We start from the raw sequence: 8,749 nt of genomic DNA on the forward strand, positions 1-8,749 counted from the left end.
CAAGTTCTCCAAATGGATCAAGGCTCGTCCGATCAATCGAATCAAATTCGAGCAGGCGGTGCTGTTCTTCACTGACATTATACACAGGTTTGGGGTCCCCAACACCATCATCACCGACAATGGGACGCAGTTCACCAGCAAAAAGTTCCTGACGTTTTGCGACGACCACCACATCCGTGTGGCCTGGTCGGCCGTAGGACACCCAAGGACCAACGGCCAAGTAGAGCGTGCCAACGGCATGATGCTACAAGGCCTCAAGCCAAGGATTCACAACCGGTTGAAAAAGTTTGGCAAGAAATGGCTCGCCGAACTCCCGTTGGTCATCTAGAGCCTGAGGAACACTCCAAGCCGAGCCACGGGATTCACGCCTTTCTTCCTAGTCTATGGGGCCGAGGCCATCCTCCCCACCGACTTGGAATATAGTTCCCCGAGGCTACAAGCCTATAACGAACAAAGTAACCGCACCACCCGAGAGGATGCCCTTGATCAACTGGAGGAAGCCCGAGACGTCGCGCTACTACACTCGGCCAAATACCAGCAGAGCCTGTAGCGCTATCAGGCCCGACGCGTCCGAGGCCAAGACTTGAAGGTAGGCGACCTGGTGTTGAGGCTAGCATAGGGCAACAAGGGTCACCACAAGCTGACCCCGCCATGGGAAGGACCGTACATCATCGCCCAAGTGCTGAAGCCCGGGACCTACAAGCTGGCCAACGAGAAGGCGAAGTCTTCACCAACGCTGGGAACATAGAACAGCTACGTCGCTTTTATCCCTAAATTTCCAAGCATTGTATATGTCATTTCTCGAAATACAATAAAAGCGTTCTTTAGTTGATCTAACTTTTCGAGAAACCCCCCGAGCCCATCGTAGGCCTCAGCAATACAGTAACACAGCAAGAGAGACTCGGTTCTGCCTCGGCAGAACCAAGCCTCCCTTGGGGGCTAGATAGGGGACCCCCCTAGGTGTCCCCTAGGTCCCACGCACCATTCTTCAGTTGTTTTTCGCAAAAATTCCTACGCTAAGTCCCTAGCAGGCTCTGACGAATCAGTTGTAAAAACTCCTCGGACCAAGGTCTGTTTCCTAAGCAAGAGGCCGGTAGAGTCGCGAGACGGCCTACGCCTCCGGGCTACGGCACTCCCTCACTACCTCTCGCTCAAGGGACGGCTTAGGCCCCAAGGGGGTGTTTTGCAAACGAAACCCGATCAGGAGCAACAGAGGGCAGAGGCTCGAAAACATAAGAAAAACAACTAAGAAACACAGATACTTCAAAAATAAAGGCCTCGATGGCCACAAGCGTTACGATACAAAAAATAACCCCTATTCTATTTTTACATAGCCCCCGGGGCCCAGATCAAGGCTCAGGGCCTTTGGCACCGGCAGATGGTAGGGGAGGAACCACCTCCTCTTCGAAGAGCGTCGCCAGCGCCGTGCCAGGGCCTTCCGCCGCCTCCATCAGCTTTGTGACCGCCGCGTCGGCCTCGTCGTCATCATTAGGCAGAACATAGCCATCACTGATGGCCGGGAGGTCGACGCCAAGGTAGTGAGAGGAGATGACGGCCAACGCTCGCTTGACACCCATGTGCAGCGCCCCTCGGAGCCGCTCGCGCATCTGGCTGCTCAGCGCAATCAAGCGGCTCCCAAGGGAGCTGCCTGACTGAACCCCCTCGACCTCCAAGGCCTCGCAGGCGGAAAGGGCAGCACGTTTCAGCGCCTCGTGCTCCCCGATCTCGGTCTCGAGCACCGTCTGCACCACGCTGGAAGCCTCGGCGGCCCGAATAATCTCTGCCTCTGACTCTGCACCATGGAAAATGGAATGAGGTCGAGCGAGAGAAAGAACAACCTAAGTTAGGGACGGAAGCCCACGGAACTCACCCTTGGCCTTCTGCTCCTAGCGTTGGGTCTCGGCCTAACAGGCCTCGCCCTTCTCCTTCAACCACTGGGCCTCGACCCGAGAGGCCTCGGCCGCCCTGGAAGCTTCACTTCCCAGCTCTGCGTCATACAAGGAAGTCAGGGAGCGAACATGAGGAAAAGGAAACAAAACAAGGGGACTGGAACTCACCCTCGACCGTCCCCTTCAAAACCACAGCCTCGATTTGCGAGGCCTCAACCGCAGCAAGGGCCTCATTCAGAGCGCTTTTTGTTAGCCGGTGTGCACTCTCCTCTGCCCCCAGCTGCCCGGCAAGGGCCTTGCCTGAGGCCATCGCTTCTTCGGCCCAGGACCTAAAGGCATCCCGATCACTGACCGCGCGGGTGAGCTCCTCCTCCAGCTCCTTGACCCGCGCTGCCAAAGGGGCGAGCTGCGTCTGGGCCGTGGCCGCCTCGACCTTCGCGTCGGCACAGCGAAGGCAGAGGTCCTCCACCTCCGCGCTTCGCGCCGACAGAAGCTCGTTAGCATCGGCAAGAAGGCCCTTCTGCCGCTGAAGCTGGTCCCAGATGCCTCTCTCCCGCCGGAGAAAGACTAACTTCCCGAGGGACCGGGTCTCGAGCTCCTGAGGAAACAGAACAGAGGTCGTCGATTGCGACAAAACCGAGAAAAGAATGACGTCACGCGAGAAAGGAAAACGCGAACTTGGGCGACTCCGGGCAGTTCGTCGGCCACCACGGACAAGGCCGTCCGTAGCAACCGCTCCGCTAGCTGGCGGTATTGCTCGAAGGTGCCCCAGCGCCAGCCCTCGGCTGCGTCCTCGAGGGCGAACAGAGGCTCCCCCTCAGGGTCGTCCCGGCTCAGCCACAGTACCCGCGGGTGGTCCCACCCGCAAGGCTCGGGTCACGCCCGCACGAGGGCCGAACTTCCCTCGTCTAAGATCGGCGTTGGCTGTTCCACGGCACTAGCATCCTCGGCGTCGACCACCTCCCGCGCCCGGGAGGTATCGTCGGAAGAGATCGGGTAGACCTCCGCCTCCCGGGCACTCTCTCGCAACAACGGCGGCCCCTGAGCCAAGGGCGCCACCGAGGCCTCCGCCGCCTTCATCTCCACCTCCTGGACGGACGGCCCTGCCGCCATTACGACGGCCTTGGTGATCTCGGGGGCTCCGGCCTCCGTAATTATGGCCTCGACGGCCTCGGGGGCTCCAGCCTCCGCCACCGTGGCCTCGGAGGACGCAGAGACACCGGCCGCGGCCACTGCGGTCTCGGTAGTCTGGGGCGCCCTGCCCTCCGTCGCCTTAGCCTCAGAGACCCCGGGGGCCTCGGCAACCAAGGGCACGCTGGCCCCATCCGACTCGTGAGCCTCGCCCCCACGGGATGGGAGCGATCCCTCTCTCATCGGTGTAGGGGCCGCCTCGGCAGCCCCTCCTTGGGCGGCCGGTCCTTTCAGGTCGACCCTCGCCGATGCCGCGCCGCGGTGGATGGCGGCTTGTGACTCCGCCACCCAGTGGGCGGAGGAGTCGGGGCTCGCCTTAAGCGCCTTAAGGGGCGCCAAGGGAAGGTCGTCCGTAGGCCGCTTCCCACTAAGGAAAATTAACCTATAGGGTCAGCGCGAGACCAAAAAAGCGAATGGAAGGCACTATGACCCTGCCAAAAATACACTTACTTTGAACGGGGCGGCAACCGCTTCGCCACGGCAAACCTCATCCGCAACGGCGGAGGCGGCGGCAGAGGCGTTGCCTCCGCATCCATCAGCGCCAGTCGGTCCTCAGCGGACCCCGGCGCCCCTTCGGTCCTCTGCAGGGGCGGTGGCATCGCCTCCACCGCCACCTGCTCCACCACGACCGCCGAGCCTACCGGGCTGACGGCGCGTTTGCCTAACGCCCGCGCCTCGGGCGTGTCGGCCTCGGCCCTGGAGCGGGCAACCGCCGGCCCCGGGTCCGCTTCTCCTCCCCCTCCCGGGGGTGCCGGGTTGCTTGCCGACACCCCGGGCGCCACCTCCCCAACGTCAGGAAGGTGGTCCAGGGGACCTCGCCCTTGTCGTTCCTGTCCGAGGCCTCCGTCGACAACGACATCGACGGGGATTCCTCCAACGGGAGACCATCCTTCCGTTGTTGACGGCGGCGCTTATCTAGCTCCTCACGCGTGAGGATGTGCTTCATGCGCTTCGCCGCCTTGGCGTCCTTTCGCCTCTTCTGCGCATCGGCGTGAGCGCGGTTGATCGCCCGCCGCCCCGCGTCCTCGGGAACGGGCGGCGGAGAGGAGCGCACGTCCCTCATCCCCTGAAGGAACAACAAACGCACATAAGGAAACAAGGGGTAAGGGGAGACCGAGGAGGCTCAGAGGCTACAGCGGCACACGACTTACCAGCGATAGGAACCCCCGCGACGGCCGCATCGCGATAGGGGTCAAGTTGCCGCCCCTCAGCTTCGCCTCTACCGTCTCCCCCACTCGACGAAGAATTTCCTCGTCGGAAAGGGTGGAGGAGGACATCCGGGTGCCCTCAATGGGCTCACCCAGCTTCATCTCGAACAGCCGCCGCCGCCGAGCCATCAGCGGCAGCACCCTCCGGCGGTGGAAGGCGGCCACGACCACAGCCACGGTGAGGCCATGGCCCCGTAGCCTCGCTAGCCCCTCCAGGAGCGACTCCAGCTTGGGCTGGTCGACCTTCGGGACACCCCACTTCCATTTCTCCGGGCAACTCCCCACAATCCGCCTAGTGTAGGGGGGAAGCCCTCCGTCGTCGTTGCGGAGGTAAAACCAACTCGTGTACCACCGGTGGTTGGAGGACGCGAGTTGGGCTGGGATGTAGAGGTGCAGGCGGTCCTGACGCACTTGGAGAGTGCAGCCTCCGGCCCTGAAAGGTCCTAATGGCTAGAGGGGGGGTGAATAGCCTAATAAAATTTCTACAACAACACTTAACAAAGTGGTTAGACAATTATGAGGCGAAGCGAGTGTTGCGCTAGCCTACTTAAAATGCGAGCCACCTACCACAATTCTGGTTTAGATAGTGTCAATTCACACAATAGCAAAGACACTATTCTATGTTAGTGTGCTCTCAAAGACTAACTAAAGAGCCACACCAACCAAGCAAGCAAGCTCTCACAACTAGCTACACTAAAGAGCTTGTCAACTAGTTTGCGACAAAGTAAAGAGAGTGATTAGGATAGTTATACCGCCGTGTAGATGAAGTACCAATCAATCACAAAGATGAATAACAATGATGACCAATCACCTCGGAATCAATGATGAACACAATGATTTTTACCGAGGTTCACTTGCTTGCCAGCAAGCTAGTCCTCGTTGTGGCGATTCACTCACTTGGAGGTTCATGCGCTAATTGGCTTCACACGCCAAACCCTCAATAGCGTGCCGCACAACCAACACAAGATGAGGATCACACAAGCCACGAGCAATCCACTAGAGTACCTTTTGGCGCTCCGCCGGGGAAAGGTCAAGAACCCCTCACAATCACCATGATCGGAGCCGGAGACAATCACCACCTCCGCTCGACGATCCTCGCTGCTCCAAGCCGTCTAGGTGGCGGCAACCACCAAGAGTAACAAGCGAAACCCGCAGCGAAACACGATCACTAAGTGCCTCTAGATGCAATCACTCAAGCAATGCACTTGGATCACTCCCAATCTCACTATGATGATGAATCAATGATGTAGATGAGTGGGAGGGCTTTGGCTTAGCTCACAAGGTTGCTATGTCAATGAAAATGGCTAAAGATGTGAGCCACAGCCGGCCATTGGGCCATAAATAGAGCCCCAATCAAATAGAGCCGTTATACCCCTTCACTGGGCAAAACGCGCTCTGACCGGACGCTCCGGTCATACTGACCGGACGCTGGCCCTCAACGTCCGATCGCCCGATGGACACCACGCGTCACCAGCTTCAAACGCTGTTCGTCAGATTCCAACGGCTACGAAGCTGACCGGACGCTCCGGTCAAAACTGACCGGACGCTGAAGCCCCAGCGTCCGGTCGTTTCCAGTAAGCTTCCCGAGGCATGTTTTTTCGACCGGACGCGTCCGGTCCACCTTGACCGGACGCAGACCAGCGTCCGGTGCTCAACCCTACCCACTGTGCCGTCTGACAGCTCGACCGGACGCAGCCTTTCAGCGTCCGGTCGCTGAGTGACCCAGCGTCCGGTCAGTAGACCGACGCCAGCATCATTTCGACCAACTCTATTTCAACTCTAACTTCTTCACCCTTGCTCAAATGTGCCAATCACCAAGAATTTTGCATCCGGCGCAATAGAAAATAGACATTTCATTTTTCCAAAAGCGCCGAATCCCACCGACGCTTTTGGAAAAATGAAATGTCTATTTTCTATTGCGCCAGATGCAAAATTCTTGGTGATTGGCACATTTGAGCAAGGGTGAAGAAGTTAGAGTTGAAATGGAGTTGGTCGAAATGATGCTAGCGTCGGTCTACTGACCGGACGCTGGGTCACTCAGCGACCGGACGCTGAAAGGCTGCGTCCGGTCGAGCTGTCAGACGGCACAGTGGGTAGGGTTGAGCACCGGACGCTAGTCTGCGTCCGGTCAAGGTGGACCGGACGCGTCCGGTCGAAAAAACATGCCTCGAGGAGCTTACTGGAAACGACCGGACGCTGGGGCTTCAGCGTCCGGTCAGTTTTGACCGGAGCGTCTGGTCAGCTTCGTAGCCGTTGGAATCTGACGAACAGCGTTTGAAGCTGGTGACGCGTGGCGTCCATCGGGCGATCGGACGTTGAGGGCCAGCGTCCGGTCAGTATGACCGGAGCGTCCGGTCAGAGCGCGTTTTGCCCAGTGAAGGGGTATAACGGCTCTATTTGATTGGGGCTCTATTTATGGCCCAATGGCCGGCTGTGGCTCACATCTTTAGCCATTTTCATTGACATAGCAACCTTGTGAGCTAAGCCAAAGCCCTCCCACTCATCTACATCATTGATTCATCATCATAGTGAGATTGGGAGTGATCCAAGTGCATTGCTTGAGTGATTGCATCTAGAGGCACTTAGTGATCGTGTTTCGCTGCGGGTTTCGCTTGTTACTCTTGGTGGTTGCCGCCACCTAGACGGCTTGGAGCAGCGAGGATCGTCGAGCGGAGGTGGTGATTGTCTCCGGCTCCGATCATGGTGATTGTGAGGGGTTCTTGACCTTTCCCCGGCGGAGCGCCAAAAGGTACTCTAGTGGATTGCTCGTGGCTTGTGTGATCCTCATCTTGTGTTGGTTGTGCGGCACGCTATTGAGGGTTTGGCGTGTGAAGCCAATTAGCGCATGAACCTCCAAGTGAGTGAATCGCCACAACGAGGACTAGCTTGCTGGCAAGCAAGTGAACCTCGGTAAAAATCATTGTGTTCATCATTGATTCCGAGGTGATTGGTCATCATTGTTATTCATCTTTGTGATTGATTGGTACTTCATCTACACGGCGGTATAACTATCCTAATCACTCTCTTTACTTTGTCGCAAACTAGTTGACAAGCTCTTTAGTGTAGCTAGTTGTGAGAGCTTGCTTGCTTGGTTGGTGTGGCTCTTTAGTTAGTCTTTGAGAGCACACTAACATAGAATAGTGTCTTTGCTATTGTGTGAATTGACACTATCTAAACCAGAATTGTGGTAGGTGGCTCGCATTTTAAGTAGGCTAGCGCAACACTCGCTTCGCCTCATAATTGTCTAACCACTTTGTTAAGTGTTGTTGTAGAAATTTTATTAGGCTATTCACCCCCCCTCTAGCCATTAGGACCTTTCAGGGCCGGAGGCTGCACTCTCCAAGTGCGTCAGGACCGCCTGCACCTCTACATCCTAGCCCAACTCGCGTCCTCCAACCGCCGGTGGTACACGAGTTGGTTTTACCGCCGCAACGACGACGGAAGGCTTCCCCCCTACACTAGGCGGATTGTGGGGAGTTGCCCGGAGAAATGGAAGTGGGGTGTCCCGAAGGTCGACCAGCCCAAGCTGGAGTCGCTCCTAGAGGGGCTAGCGAGGCTGCGGGGCCATGGCCTCACCGTGGCTGTGGTCGTGGCCGCCTTCCACCGCCGGAGGGTGCTGCTGCTGATGGCTCGGCGGCGGCGGCTGTTCGAGATGAAGCTGGGTGAGCCCATTGAGGGCACCCGGATGTCCTCCTCCGCCCTTTCCGATGAGGAAATTCTTTGTCGGGTGGGGGAGACGATAGAGGCGAAGCTGAGGGGCGGGGGAGAGAGGGACCCAAACCCATCTCAACCCTGCAAACACCTTGTGCACATGTGTTAGCATATTTTCACAAATATTTTCAAGGGTGTTAGCACTCCACTAGATCCTAAATGCATATGCAATGAGTTAGAGCATCTAGTGGCACTTTGATAACCGCATTCCGATACGAGTTTCACCCCTCTTAATAGTATGGCTATCAAACCTAAATGTGATCACACTCTCTAAGTGTCTTGATCACTTAAAACAAAATAGCTCCTATGGTTTATACCTTTGCCTTGAGCTTTTTGTTTCTCTTTCTTCATTTCAAGTTTAAGCCCTTGATCATCGCCATGCCTTCACCATTGTCATGCTATGATCTTCATTAGCTTCTTCTACTTGAAGTGTGCTACCTATGTCATGATCACTTGATAAACTAGGTTAGCACTTAGGGTTTCATCAATTCACCTAAACCAAACTAGAGCTTTCAATCTCCCCCTTTTTGGTAATTGATGACAACCCTTATACAAAGATATGAATTGAAATTCAATTGAATCCATGTTACTTGCCCAAGCATATTTACTATGTGTAAAGGGATATGGACAAGTTTCATGAACCCTAGGTGGTAGCAATTGTTCCCCCTACATATGTGCTAAGAGTTTGGATTGAAGCTTGCACATATGCTTAGATAGGAAATGTAGGAGTCAATGTCTACCATATGATGC

The sequence above is a fragment of the Miscanthus floridulus genome, chromosome 9, assembly GCF_019320115.1.
Source record: "Miscanthus floridulus cultivar M001 chromosome 9, ASM1932011v1, whole genome shotgun sequence".
Classification (NCBI taxonomy): Eukaryota; Viridiplantae; Streptophyta; class Magnoliopsida; order Poales; family Poaceae; genus Miscanthus; species Miscanthus floridulus.